A 14,751-nucleotide genomic window follows, 5' to 3' on the forward strand; every position below is an offset into this window, starting at 1 on the left:
ATTGTTAGAGTTGGGATTGACCAATCTTAGTTAGTAATTAGAATAAATAAAGCCTAGCTATGCTAGAGAACGTGTATTGTGACCATAATTGCGTTTATACAACAAATCTTACATAGCATATTTACATTCATAATTAGTTATGTGTTTAATTATGTGTGAACATACATGGTTTGACATGAATTAGTTAATTATTGGTAAGATAGAACTAAATTACTAATACAACTAAAAACCATCTTAATAATCCGTAATCATTAGCTAGCCATAAGGGAGAAGTGGATTCAAACTAAACAAGAGTGTGTTTTCATTTATTGAATTTGATTTAAGTTCATCTGATCTTGTAAAATCAGATAAAACCCCTTTTAAACTTGTTAATAAATTAGGTTAATTTAATAGTAAGTAAATTAATTAGAACACCGTTCCCTGTGATCGACACCCGACTTACCCAAGCTATACTGTAATCTGACTAGGTACACTTCCTATAAGTGCATAGTTAGTTAAGTTTGTTAGGTTATAAATATTAAAATTAGTGAGTACTTTTGTGCACATCAGACACTTAGTTTAGTTAATGGCTATCTTTATAATGTATTGTGGATTCTACTTTTTTTTGACCTAGCATCATGTCTAGGAGAAATACTAATACTTTTTTTTGGGTTAGGGTATGGGGAAAAGCTTATACACGCATGTGTTGTAACCCCAGACCTTTTCCTATTCTAACCACCACCTTTTTTGGTGACTTTGACATGTTATATGAAACATATGATACTTACCTGATTGCATGAAATAAGTGTTGTTGTGGTATTATTGTTTCCATTAACATTAAACACACCATGACCTAACCATGAAGGAATGAACTTACAACTTCCAACTGATGAGATAAAATCTCTAAGATCATTTAGATCTTTTACAGGTTAATCAAAGATGAACAAACAATGATATTAAACGAAAGAATGAACACAAGATGGAATCAATATAATCCTGTTTGATTCAAATGTAGTCACGCCTCAGCAGAGCTCGATCAAGAACTTCCACTGTAGAGGCGAGCTAGGGTTTACAATACAATAAAGAGAAATTTTCAATCAATACCTACAATGATGCATGGATGCACCTTAAATACTAAAAACCTAGAATAAAACAAAACATGGTTGGACAGGCCCAAACCGATTACAAAACTGGGCTAACCAAACCGAGCCCAAGACGCAACATTCAAAACTCAACAATCTCCCCTTTGCGTCAATTGGGGCGAGGCCTTTACTTAGGTTGATTACCAGCTACTCGCTGCACCACCATGAACAAGTTTGGAATTACAGCAAGAAGGACTTGGCAAAAGTCGATATACCATCTTATCATATCAGTGAAGAACAAGTGTGTTCTGTACAGTTATAGACACCAGAAATTAAATCAAAATAATAAGATGAGTCTTGGATGCGCTCCATCTTCTCAAAGGCTGGCCTCGGTACCTGTCTACTGTCGAACTGAGAATACAAGTTATTTTGAAAGAGTTTTTCAGCATTAAGCTGGTGAGTTCATAAGTATTTTAGTGTCGGTGTTTGTTATCAAAACGTTTGAACATGGTTTTAAGTATGAGTTTGTAAAAGGTATGTAAATGTTTGTAAAAGTTTGAATCTCTAGGAGGTCATGAGCTTCATTTAATCTCCTTTCATTCTCTTCAGCTTCCCTTGCAACCTTGGCATTGAGATCGAGTTCCCTATCCCTTTCCTTTCGCTTCAGAGCATCAACTATTGTTTCCTCTTCGACATCACTATCATCCACAATACCCTTGCCTTTACCCTTAAAGCCCGAACCTGAAGCATGCTTACTCTTCGGTTGTTTCGGCTGGGTAGTAGGAGGAGGTTAAGACGAAGTTGTTGGTCCTTCTCCCCCTTTCTTTGGAGGTACCACAGTCTCCGAAACACCTTTGATGCTACTCAACATCGCAAGTACATGACGGAGTTTTTCAGCAAGATGTCGTCTAACTGATAGGGTAAAGATAGGGTCGTAAGCCTCCAAAACATTCGATAGAATGGAGTGTATATCTGAGACACAGCTCTTGATGACAACCCTTTCAGAGAGAAGGTGAGCAACCTCCTTGTTTGCCTGAGAAAGGTGGATATTTTTGGTTTTTAGCTGAGTAGTCTTGAGAGCGATATCATCCATGAGCGAGTTATCCATGGCCAGATCAGCTTGGAGCTTTATGAGATGTTCATTGAGAGAGGACTGATGCAGCGTTATCCTTTTGAACGCTCTGGCGAAGGGAGGCAAAGTGTTGCTTCTCAACAGTAAAGGATTCTTCAAGTTTTGCAATGGTGCTGTTCACTTTAGAAGCGTTTAACTCAACTTCTCCTTGTAAAGACTCAAGAAAAATATTAGCGTTGTGAACTAGTTTATCGACTTTTTCAGTCGCTTCCTTGCAGTCTTTTGTAGAGGCTTCCACAGCAGGCGAATCCTTTTGGCATTGAGAGGTAGAGGCTTCAATAGCCTTTGCTGCATTGGAGATGAATGTATCATGCTCTTTGAATGCAGAAGAGAACAGAGCTTTGAGAGCAACTTCTGAGTAAGGACCAACAGAGGATGAAGAAAGTAACTGATCAAGTTTATCAGTCACAGCCTTGAGATGTTGCTTTGTGAGAGGAGCATCTTCATCATCATCACTTTGGACACGATAAGGAATGAAGTAAGTGGAATCGAACTCCAAGTCCTCACCTCCAAGAACAGTGTTGGTTTCAGTTGAACGGGTAGGAGATAGAGGTTTGGATGTTTCTGGGACTGAAGACTAAACCCCCGTATCAGATACATTGGTCTGAACTTTAGTTGTGGTTATTGTGGTAGTGTCATTAAAAATGGGTGTAGGAATGGGAATGGTAGAAGAAGGTTGTGATGTGATAACAGGGAAACTGGGAGGTATGGAAATAGGAATGGAAACAGGTGGAGGAGAATGTGCTTTGGAGCGAACTGGTACCTCTGGTGTAGGCGATCGAGGTGGGGTATCACCATGAACCCAAACCTCATCATTAGAGATTTCGCTCTCAGATGCGCTAGGAGTGGGTTGTTTATGTCCAGTAGGGAAATACTTTGAGTCGGAGTCGCTTGATGGCTGAAGGATAAGCTTCCGAGCAGGCTTCTTGGTCTTCATTTGCTTGGGCTGGGAAGGTGCTGCCTTCTCAGACTTTCGCTTCCTTGAAGTTTGAACTTCTGAAACGAGACCCCCTTTTTCGCCCGTTTTCGCGTCTTGCTTCTTTCCACGCTTAGCAGGTTTGACTGCTTCCTCAATAGACTTAAGCATTTAAGGAGAAAATTACCTTGGACCAGAAGAAGGGAACTTTTTATATTCTTGGATAATTTTGCTTGTAGGAGAAACATAAGCGTATATGGCCTCAGTAATGGAGCCAACGAAATGAAACTTTGACGGATGTGTGACAATGATATTTATGGTATGAAATGTAGCAATTGAAGAGAGAAGAGAATCCACCATGATAGGAACATGGAATCGCTCCATAACCCATTGAGTGATAATCGTCCAAAATCGGGCACAAGAAACTTCAGTGTGGCAAGAAGTAGATATCAAACTCTGGATAAGTTGATTCCATAGAACCATTCCATAATCCAGGTTAATGCTAGTGTATAAACCGTAGAGAAAAGTCATGAAGGACTTGCTAGCACCATCAGATCCAACACTTCGTTCAGAAAGCCCCTCGAAGAGAAGGGTGAAAAGATCATTCCATTGAGGAAGGAGACATGATTTCTTGAAGCTGGTGACAGTGGTTGGGATTTCAATATATCCCATGTTGTAGAACATAGAGAAAAGCTGACTGGTGGGGATGGAATCAGGGTTCACCATGGAATTGTCATAAGAAAGACCTAGCAATCAACATAAACGATTCTTGGACATCGAAGCCCTTTCCATACAAATCGCCTCTTTCAAATCGCCAAACATTTGGGTAATTGCTGACTCACCCCTTTTGCTATAATTGAAATGTCACCAACATAAATGACATTAGTCGGTGTCAACTTGATCATTTTATTTGAGGATAACCATGTCACTTTTAGAAACAAAGCTATATAATGAAAAATAGCTTATACAAACCAGAATCGGATTTTTGGAAAATCAAAGATTTTCGTGCATAGAAGTGTCAAAGATAAAGAAATAAATCAAACTTTTTGTAGGATAGTGTGATGTCGATTAAGACATAAAGCAGTGGATTCCGGGCACAAATTGTCACACCCCAAAACCAAGAACAGCGGAAACGTTCTGGGGCGGAGGACGTCATGTAAAGTATCACAACACAATATAACAGTAAATAAGCAAACAACATCATCCATTGCATTAAATATATAATTTTAATACAAGTGTGTTCTGTACAGTTATAGACACCAAAAATTAAATCAAAATAATTAGATGAGTCTTGGATGCGCTCCATCTTCTCAAAGGCTGGCCTCGGTACCTGTCTACTGTCGAACTGAGAATACAAGTTATTTTGAAAGAGTTTTTCAGCATTAAGCTGGTGAGTTCATAAGTATTTTAGTGTCGGTGTTTGTTATCAAAACGTTTGAACATGGTTTTAAGTATGATTTTGTAAAAGGTATGTAAATGTTTGTAAGTGTTTGTAAAAGTTTGAATCTCTCAGAAAAACCTATATTTTCTATTAAAGTAGCCTTCTACCAAGGCGTAACTGTTTCGTATGCTCATTTGTTGTAAAAGTGTGTAATTTACCAAGTGTAACTATCATTAACAAAATATAGTTTGTACATTAATGTTTAAGTGAAATAATCACTAAATATATGTAAAGGGTAAATTATTGTAGTACTGTAGTGTTGTATTATAGGAACTACTGTTGTACTAACTACCTTAAACCGGATTTTTATTAAGGTATCATGTGATTAATTGTACCATACTATCGGCTGGGTAAACAACGACTAATGTAGGTCGTAAAAAGAAATGACGTTTGGCACCCACAGACCTGCAGGTCCGGCTGTAGCTAGCAGCAAGGTGTAGGATAGTCAATCCAATATAGATCTATACGCAAAATCACGCTCTCCCTTCAAGAGACTATGGCTACAATTCGGGCCATGAAATTGAATTCATGCTCCGATACAGTGGATCACAATTGTTAACATATTCATGTATATGTAATGTAATGTTACTCGTTCTAGTTTGTTGTATATGTTATCTTTCTAGTATAGTTATATATGTTCTCCTTCTAGTATAGTTGTATATGTTCTCCTTCTAGTATAGTTGTATATGTTCTCTTTCTAGTATAGTTGTATATGTTCTCTTTCTAGTATAGTTGTATATGTTGACATAGTAATAAGTACTGACTCATGAATGAACTGACTCATTGATCTAGCAATAGTATAAGTATGATCCTGTGTTACCCCGATGGTAACTTACTAATGATGTAACTAGTACACATGAATATGGAAGAACTTTTATGACTATATATGTACACATGATACGTAATTAATATTGAAATGACTTTCGGACGGCTACCCGATACCCCACCAGACCACATCCAAATCGAGGAAAAGGAAATAGGGCGCGTGGCCTTCCTAAGCCTTTTAAACATTACTTATATAACTATACATATACAGACATGCAATTTATAATAAGTATAACAAAGGTTAAGTAAAAGCATTGGATAAGTAAAAGAGTTTGTAAAGCAGTTTGAAGTAAAACGGTTTGATAAACAGTTTGAATGGTAATAAAATCATTGGTTTTGTAGTTATTAATCACATATGATTGATGTAATAACCATAATTATTCAGCTTGTATTCCCCCTATTAAAGCATTTAAAACATTTAAAAGTAATTCAAAGGTTAGTTAAAGGGGTATGATCTCACTTGTGGTGAGTGGATGGGATTGAGGTGTCGGGTACGGTGCTAGGTGACAAATGAAGACTTATACACACGCACGAGCCTAGTTATCATATAATGAACATATATATAACTAATTAGCCAATTTATAACTAATAAATTAAGTTGGGGCACCATAGAACATGAAAACACTTTGTTTCAAGTGTTAAAGATCACAAGGATTGCATCCGAGTGTTGGTAGGGCAAAACTAGTGTGTTTGGAGTCCAAGGGTAAACTCCCTTGGAGTTTACGGTTTTGATGGTCAAGACCTAGGGAGTTTATGGCAGTAAAATCTAGAGTTTAAGGTCGTAAACTCTAGTCCTAATGACCAAGTGTTGTTTTGTGGTTTAGCAAACCTATTGAAGCATTTCTACTAAGTGGTTTGGCCTTTGGAAGGGACTAGGACCTCAAAAACACTCCTTGGAGGAGTTTATGGTCTCTTTGACTTTTTCCTTTGGGTTTACTACCGTAAACCCTCATGGAGAAGGGTGTTGATATGTTTTCAAGTCCTTAACACAATTTGGTAAGTGTATAAGCTAGTTTCTAAGCCTAAGGAAGGAAAATGACCAACTTAAACCCACTTTAGGGTGTTTATGGTTTTGGGAGATCCCCAAAGCTTAAACACCTATATTTGATGGTCTTTGATGTTTTTAAAGGCTTAAACACAATAAGGAAGGTTTAAACATGTCAAGGATAGTTTACACATCAACTAGGACTTAGATTAGAGGCTTAGGCACACTTTGGTGCCATTTATGGTGTTTACGGTCCAAGCATCTCCTTGGACCGTGAACACCTCTAGCCTTGTGTTCTAGACATAATTTCTTGATGTTCAAATGTAATACTATCTTGAAATCACTCAAGGATGGAAGCACTTACTATTAGAAGGCTTGATTTGAGCTAAAAGGCCAAGAACACTTAGTGTGTGTTCTTGGTGTTTTGGAAATCTAGTCAAAATACACATATGAGTGGATGATTAGATGTATAAACACTATATTAAGTGTTTTACTAACTTAAAAAGGTTAGAACACTTACAAGATTGAAAGTTTGGAACCAAAACTAGGATGATACTTGAAAGAGTTCTTGGAGTTTACTCTTTTGTGAACTTGGGGAGTAAACACAAATAACTAACTTTTGGGGAGTAAATTCATACATAGGTATGAGTTTACGGTTTTTGGGTGAATTTTCAACCCAAACATAAAAGTTTGGTCGGGAATTTCTAATACGCGAGGTGTTTGCAGTTTTTGAAATTTAAAACAAGAGACGCCACTTTCTTTCACCCGTTTGTTTAAAAATAATATTAAAATAATCAAACAAACTTTATATTACTTAAAAATAAGAAATAATTACATTCACTTATGATACGAAGTGGTTGACTTTTAGGGTTTGACCGAATGGAAATTTTGGGTTGTCACACAAATCTCTTCCTTCAAAGTCAAGAGAGACTTCAAAGTGTCTGTGTGGTTTCCCGTTGATATACGATCAAGTACTTATTAAGAAGCAATGAAAAGCATCTTTTATATATAGGTCTTGTAAGGGTGGCTTTCGCTTCAATTCAAGTTTCGGTTCTTGACATAAGACCGAAAGAGAGCGAAGTACCTGGGAGACCGATGTGGCCTGTTGAACAAGTAGGTTAGAAACATATTCAGTGACTTTTTGAAAATTCAATAAGAAATCTCGTAAAAAATAAATAAAGTTGGATCCTCAGGGAAGAAAAGACTTGGTGAAAGACAATTTCAAAAGGATCTCACAAAAATGAAAAGAGATTTCATGGTACCTCCACATAGAGTGGCTTCGTTAATTCATTGGTGAAAACTAGAACATATTAATTGTTCACCGTCAATTCATTATGGGTATTGAATTTCGGGTTTCACTTAGGACGTAGTAACACGAAACTAAGATCATAAACACAGATGTTGTGTAACCATAAAACTCAGTGGAAATTGCTGAGAGTCTCAAGGGGTACGTTTATGATATGAAATGTGATGGAGAAAATTTTTGTTGGTGGTTAAGGAACCTAATGTACCTCTGCTATAAAAGTAGGACCAAGCAGAAAACTCTAAGTTCAATATGAGAAGAGTAAGGTAGCTCATGATTAGAGTGAGTTTAACAGCCTAATTGGGAGGACATGATTTGTATATATCAAGTCATTAAGGCTTCACTCAAAATCTTTAGAGGCTTCGTTCAACATGCAGCAGCATACTTCTAGGGACACTTAACTAATACATAGATAAGAATTTATACCTGCTCCATCTCCATCATCGAGAATAAATTTTATACATGAAACCATGAGAAAGATAAAATAAAATGAAAGAAAATTTTTGTATTTTTGTGAAAATTTTCTAAAGAAAATTTTCTAAAGAAAAGAAATAAAAACAGAAAGAAAATTATTTTTGGATTTTATGTAAAAAAAAACATAAAAATAAGTGTACAAAAGTATACAAGCAAAATTCCTTCCTAAAAAAATAAAGCGAACCGAGTTCAGTAGGACCGAACCCGAAATAGACCGAGCGTTTGGTTCATTTCGGTTCCTAGGTTAACTGAACCCGAAATAGACCGCTCTATTTCGCTTCCAACCCTTAATGAAGCGAAGCCGATTTCGGTACAGATTCAACTTCCATCATTCCCAGACTTTGTAGGATCTTATTGAAACTTGCTTCAGGTAAGGCCTTAGTAAAGATATCTGCTAATTGATCAGTGGTTCTAACGAAATGAATCTCTACGTTACAATCTTCCACATGATCTTTGATAAAGTGATACCGCAGTTCTATGTGCTTTGTCTTTAAGTGTTGCACTGGGCTATGACAAATTTGAATTGCACTTTCTAAGTCGCAATACAGTGGAATTTTCTTCATGTTCAGGTCATAGTCTCTAAGTTGACTTTGTATCCAAACGACTTGAGATGTACATGATGCTGCGACTATGTATTCAGTTTCGGCTGTGGAGAGAGAAACACAGGTTTGCTTCTTTTATTGCCAGCTTACTAATTTTCCATCAAAAAATTGGCATCCTCCAGTAGTGCTTTTACGATCCAATCCACATCCCCCTAGGTCAGCATCTGAGAATGCTTGGACAAAGAATCCTAAGTTGGCTAGATACCGTCGACCGAGAGAGGTGGTTTGCTTTAGATAGCGAAAAATATTCTTCACTACCAGCATGTGAGGTTTGCATGGGTTAGCTTGGAATAGGGCACAATAGCAGATTGAGAACATAATATATGTAAAATCCAAGGGAGTTTACCCTTGGACTCCAAACACCATATGAACCTTCACCTTTGAGTCGCCCAACATCCCAAACACTAAAAGTAATGTCTTTGTATACGCCTCCTGATTGATAAAAATGTCTTCGGGTCCTTGTCTAATATTCAAGCCAAGGAAAAAGTTAATCGGACCCATAGAGCTCATCTCAAATTTAGTTTCCATCAACTTCCTGAATTCTGCTGTGTGGCTAGGATTCGTGGAGCCGAAGATGATATCATCAACATAATTTTGGACTAGCATCAGGTGGTTACCCTCTTTCTTACAAAAGAAGGTTGGGTCAACCAAACCTTGTTTAAATTTAGATATTTTCAAGAATCGAGTAAGGGTTTCATACCATGCTCTGGGAGCCTGCTTCAGGCCATATACTGCCTTGTCCAGAATGTAGCTGTAATCTGGATACTTCTCATTCACGAAGCCTGGCGGTTGCTATACATACACCGTTTCTTCAAGTTCTCCATTGAGAAAGGCACACTTCACATCCATTTGATGGACTTTGAAATTTTTGTGTGCAGCATAAGCAAGAAAGATTTGAACCAATTCTAATCTTACAACTGGAGCGAAAGTCTCTTCATAATCTATACCTTCTTCTTGACAATTGCCTTTCACAACCAACCGATCTTTGTTGCGAATTACATTTCCTTCCTTGTCCATCTTATTCTTGAAAAACCACTTTAGTCCTACAACCGAAGCATCCTTTGGAGTTGGAATTAGTCACCATACTTTGTTTCGTTCAAACTTGTTCAGCTCATCTTGCATGGATTGAACCCAATAGGAATGATCAAGAGCTGTATTTACCGTCTTTGGTTCGACTTTGGAGACGAATGAGTTGAACATACAAAATTCTACTTGAGAGAATAATGCAGTCTGTTTTGCTTTCAGCTATGATCGAGTTAAGACCTTTTCGGATGATTCTCCAATAATTTGACTTTGAGGATGATCTTTGGTCCATTTGTTGAGAGGAGGGTAATTTGGATCATAAAAGGGATCCAGTTCTGCGTTTATTTCTTCTTTGAGTTTCGATTGAGTATCATCATCATTCGCATTTGCATTCTCCCCCTCGAATGATGATATGAGTTTGATGTCTGGTTTAGAACACTCCCCTTCGATTGGACTTTAGGTTGGACTTCATAAGGATTGATTCTCCCCCTGGACTGGTGACTTAGAATTATCTGATGAAGACAAACTCTCCCCCTGAATATGAGAATTATCTTTTGGAGGTTCACTTGTCATGGGAATTTAAGTTGCTTTTGGTTGTTCTTCTGCCATCTTCTTTGCAACATCGTCAATGATTTTATTCAGATTGTCGACCTGGTTATCATTAGCCTTGGATTCAGAATTAATATCTCTCTCTGGTTCATCGAAAAGCAGCACATATTGCTCGAAAAGATTTGAAATCGGCATCGTTACTTGACCAGACTGTGGAAAGATTTCTTGCACAGCACCTTCAATTGCCTTCAACTTCTAGACATAGTTATCGTCGAAAGTGACATAGTAGGTTTCTTCAATTTTCTTTGAACGTTTATTCAGAACCCTATATGCTTTTAAGTTCAAGGAGTAGCACAAAAAGATCCCTTCATCGGCCTTTGCATCAAACTTGTTTCGGTTCTCCTTTGAGTTGAAGATAAAGCATCTTGAACCGAACACATGAAAGAACTTCACATTTTGATTTCGGTTGTTCAAGACCTCATAAGCAGTGATTGAGAAGTGCTTGTTCAGATATGATCTGTTCTGCGTGTAGCAAGCAGCAGCAATAGCATCAGCCCATAAATACAAAGGTAAGGAAGCAAAGTTCAGCATGGTTCGGGCTGCTTCACACAAAGAACGATTTCGCTTTTCAAAGATTCCATTCTGTTGTGGAGTATATGGAGCAGAAAAGTTGTGGGTCGTTCCCTTCTCTTCTAGAAAGTCTTCAAAATCCTTGTTCTTGAATTCCAAGCCATTGTCGCTTCTAACGTTACAAACTACTTTTTGTAGTTGAACCTCTACTTGGTTTATAAAGAGTTTGAGCTTGGGAGTGGCCTCTGATTTTTTCTTCAAGAAAAATACCCAAGTGAAGCGAGAGAAATCGTCTACAACAACAAGTATATACTTGTTTCCACCAATGCTTTCGATTGAAGAAGGACCACACATATCGATGTGTAGTAGCTCTAATGGTTCTATCACTTTTGTGTTTATTATAATAGGATGACTTTGTCGACTTTGCTTTCCCATTTCACAAGCTGCACAAAAATGTTCTTTGTCAAATTTTAGAACATGAAGACCTTGAACGTGATCTCCAAGCACCAGCTTGTTGATGTCTTTGAAATTGATATGTGAGTGTAACGACCTAATTTTCATGTCCAAAAATTTCATTTTTAAATCAATACTTTGGAAAACATTTGTGAATAAACATCATTTGATCCTATCATTTCATAATCATATTTCGTGTCTGAAAACCAAAACATAAAAACAACCGTAATGTCAGAGTACGAAATCCCAGAATAACTCATGGTGCGGAAAATAATGTGCGTGTATGATGTGCCGCTACCATGCCAGCTCCTTCCCCTTCGAAGAAGAGGTACCTGAAAACAAAACGGTAAACTGTAAGCACGAAGCTTAGTGAGTTCCCCCATCGTACCACATACCATACAATCATATAACATACGAATACTGTCAGGCATATCTGGGTGCCTGACCTACCCCTTCGGTCCTTTCGACCGGATACTGCCTAGCTTATCTGGGTGCTGGCCTCCCCTTCGGTCCTTTCGACCGGCTACTGCCTAGCATATCTGGGTGCTGGCCTCCTTTTCGGTCCTTTCGACCGGCTACTGCCTAGCATATCTGGGTGCTGGCCTCCCCTTCGGTCCTTTCAACCGGTAACCGGGGACTATTTCACCCCCTACTACCACTATCACATAACATCATGACATACTAGCACATAAACATATCAAGTAGTAACAAACCTAGATGAATATCACAAAGACAATCATCTAACTGTTGGAATAGTGTCTAAGGCTGCAACTATATTAGGCAAGTATTTGACCCGGTTGTGCATGGTCCTTTTGGGTTGCCTTCACCATAGCAACTTGATAGGATGATTTATTAAGAGAGAGTAAATATTATTAGTATATTATGAGAATAATATAAAGAATAATATATTGTTATTTGATTAATATAAGTCATAGAATTAATTGGAATTAATTTGGTGACTTAAAGAGATTAATTAAATAAGAGGGTATAAACTGTCAATTGTTTGATAGTTAAACTTTAGATGTAAATCCATATAGATATGCATTGGACGGATTCTAGAAGCTAAGGATTGCTTCAAATCGTCCAAGGGGTTATCTAAGGAATGGATTTGGATAGCCTTAAGAGATGATTATCCAATTAGGGTTTATATTGTAACCCTTAAGGAGTCTACAAGTATAAATAGATCCTATGGCATAAGGAAATCGATACTTTATCTAAAGTAAGAGAACCCTGGCCGATTTCCTCCCCTCTCCTCTCTCCCAAATCATCCTCCTTGCTATTTGGTGTTTGTAAGCCATTAGAGGAGTGACAATTGTGACTCTAGAAGCTCCAAGACAATAAGATCAACAAGGAATTCAAAGGTATGATTCTAGATATGTTTTAACATTATTCTTATTCCTAAATAGTCATTAGAAGTCTTGGATTCAAAGCATGTTTAATTAGAAAGCCTAGATCCAAGCATTAGGGCTTTGCATGCGCACATAGGAAAGTTCTTATGGCTAAAACCCATCACTAACATACAACTCCTACTGGTGGGCCGGCATTGTGGCCGTAGACCCACCGCTACTGGAAGGCAACTCACCTCGAAAGGTAGCTGCTGAAAGTCTGCTTGCTAGATGTCTGACTGCTGCACCGGTAATCCTCTGGCTATAAATTCATAAACATAGATTAGTCACTCATAAATACTCTTAGGTCAAATGACTGACCTACCCCTGGTCCAAGGTCAACTCCTTGGTCAAAGTCAACTTCCAGTTGACTGGACTCGCCGAGTCATGGAACAGACTCGTCGAGTCCCTCTCCTACTATCCCAGTACTAACTCATCAAGTCCCTCTTCCCACTCTCTGTCACCCTTAACTCACTTCTTGGGACGATTAGACTGACTTGTGATCCGAATCGCTGAGTCCGAGAACAACTCGCCGAGTCCCACGAGCAGATCTCCTACTCGCTTCCAAATCGTCACCAGAGCATCCATCTGGAGGATTTGGGTTTCTGAGACTATTGCTTCACGTTAAATTGCTAACTCCGCATGCAACTACGAAGGGTTCGACGTTCTACCCTTAAACCCTTCTTAACTCAGTAACAATTAATATGACTCGCCGAGTTTGAAGAACAACTCGTCGAGTTTCAGACAATCCTCATAGGCCTCGCCGAGTCGTTCATCCAACTCGTCGAGTCTAAGACCATCTTCATAGTACTTGCCGAGTCCACTTTGGAACTCGCCGAGTTCCTTCAACTCTCCTCCCATACAGACCAAATCTGAGACATGCAACGTTTCCAAACCATAGATCTTAGCTCCTAGGGCATGCTTATCACGTAAATTTGCAAACTTTACATGCCTGCATGGCCCTATGAGCTCCAAAAGGCAATTCCAAGCTCTTTATGAGGTCATACACTCATTAGGGACCTCAATCACTTCAACCACAGAGACTTTACACTTTTAAGATGTCCATAAGGTCCGGATCTGAGGTCCTTTCAGAACAAAGAGCATAAACACATGGAGTTTGAGGTTTTAGGGCTTGAAAACCACCAATTAGGGACAAAAGGGGATCTAATGAACTAGTGATCAAGGTAGGAACTTTTCTACCTGAATGGAAGCCTCTCACAGTGTAGATTTCGGATCTACTTCCCCTCCTTGCACTCCTCAACCTCCTCCTTCTTCTTCTAAGCTCCAAACATCCTTCACAAAGCGAAAAATCACACACAAGAACAATATGGGGGCTAGGGTTTCGCTCTACAGCTCTCTGGGAGTGTTAGGGACAAGGGAGGACGAGTTAGAGTATTTAAATAGGATGCAAACCCTCGAATTAGGGTTTTTGCCCAAATAGGGTCTACTCGCCGAGTCCGGGACCCGACTCGCCGAGTTCACCGTTTAAGTCCCGTGTCTCTCCTCGCTTCTACTCGGCGAGTTGGACCTTCAAATCGCCGAGTCCAAGACCAAAATGCAAGGGTATACAACAAGAGGATACGTACCAGGAACCAGGTGCTACAATGAGAGACTTCGATGCCATAACCAGCTTTCGTCTGAGGGTGCCTTCGTTAGCAGTCAAACAACTGGTTTCCCTCGAATTGGATTGAGATTTTGAGGGTCCCTTTCGCTTCGATTTCAGCAGAATATCATTGGACTTCTTTTCAACAATTTATGAGCCTTCGTCATCAAAAGAAACCTCTAAACCGGTACCAACCACCAGTTGTGAGACACTGATGAGGTTGTGTTGCAATCCTTCAACATATGCTACCTTTCTTATCGATAAGTCACCATTTGTAATCATACCATAGCCTTTGATTGTTCCAAACGAATTGTTGCCATATTTCACCATTCCACCATCTTTAAGGGACCGAAAGACCCTTAGTTCTTCCCTTCTTCCTATCATGTGACGCGAGCAGCCACTGTCAATATACCATTCATCATCAAACTG

Source organism: Lactuca sativa, chromosome 3 (genome assembly GCF_002870075.4).
Source record: "Lactuca sativa cultivar Salinas chromosome 3, Lsat_Salinas_v11, whole genome shotgun sequence".
Taxonomy (NCBI): domain Eukaryota; kingdom Viridiplantae; phylum Streptophyta; class Magnoliopsida; order Asterales; family Asteraceae; genus Lactuca; species Lactuca sativa.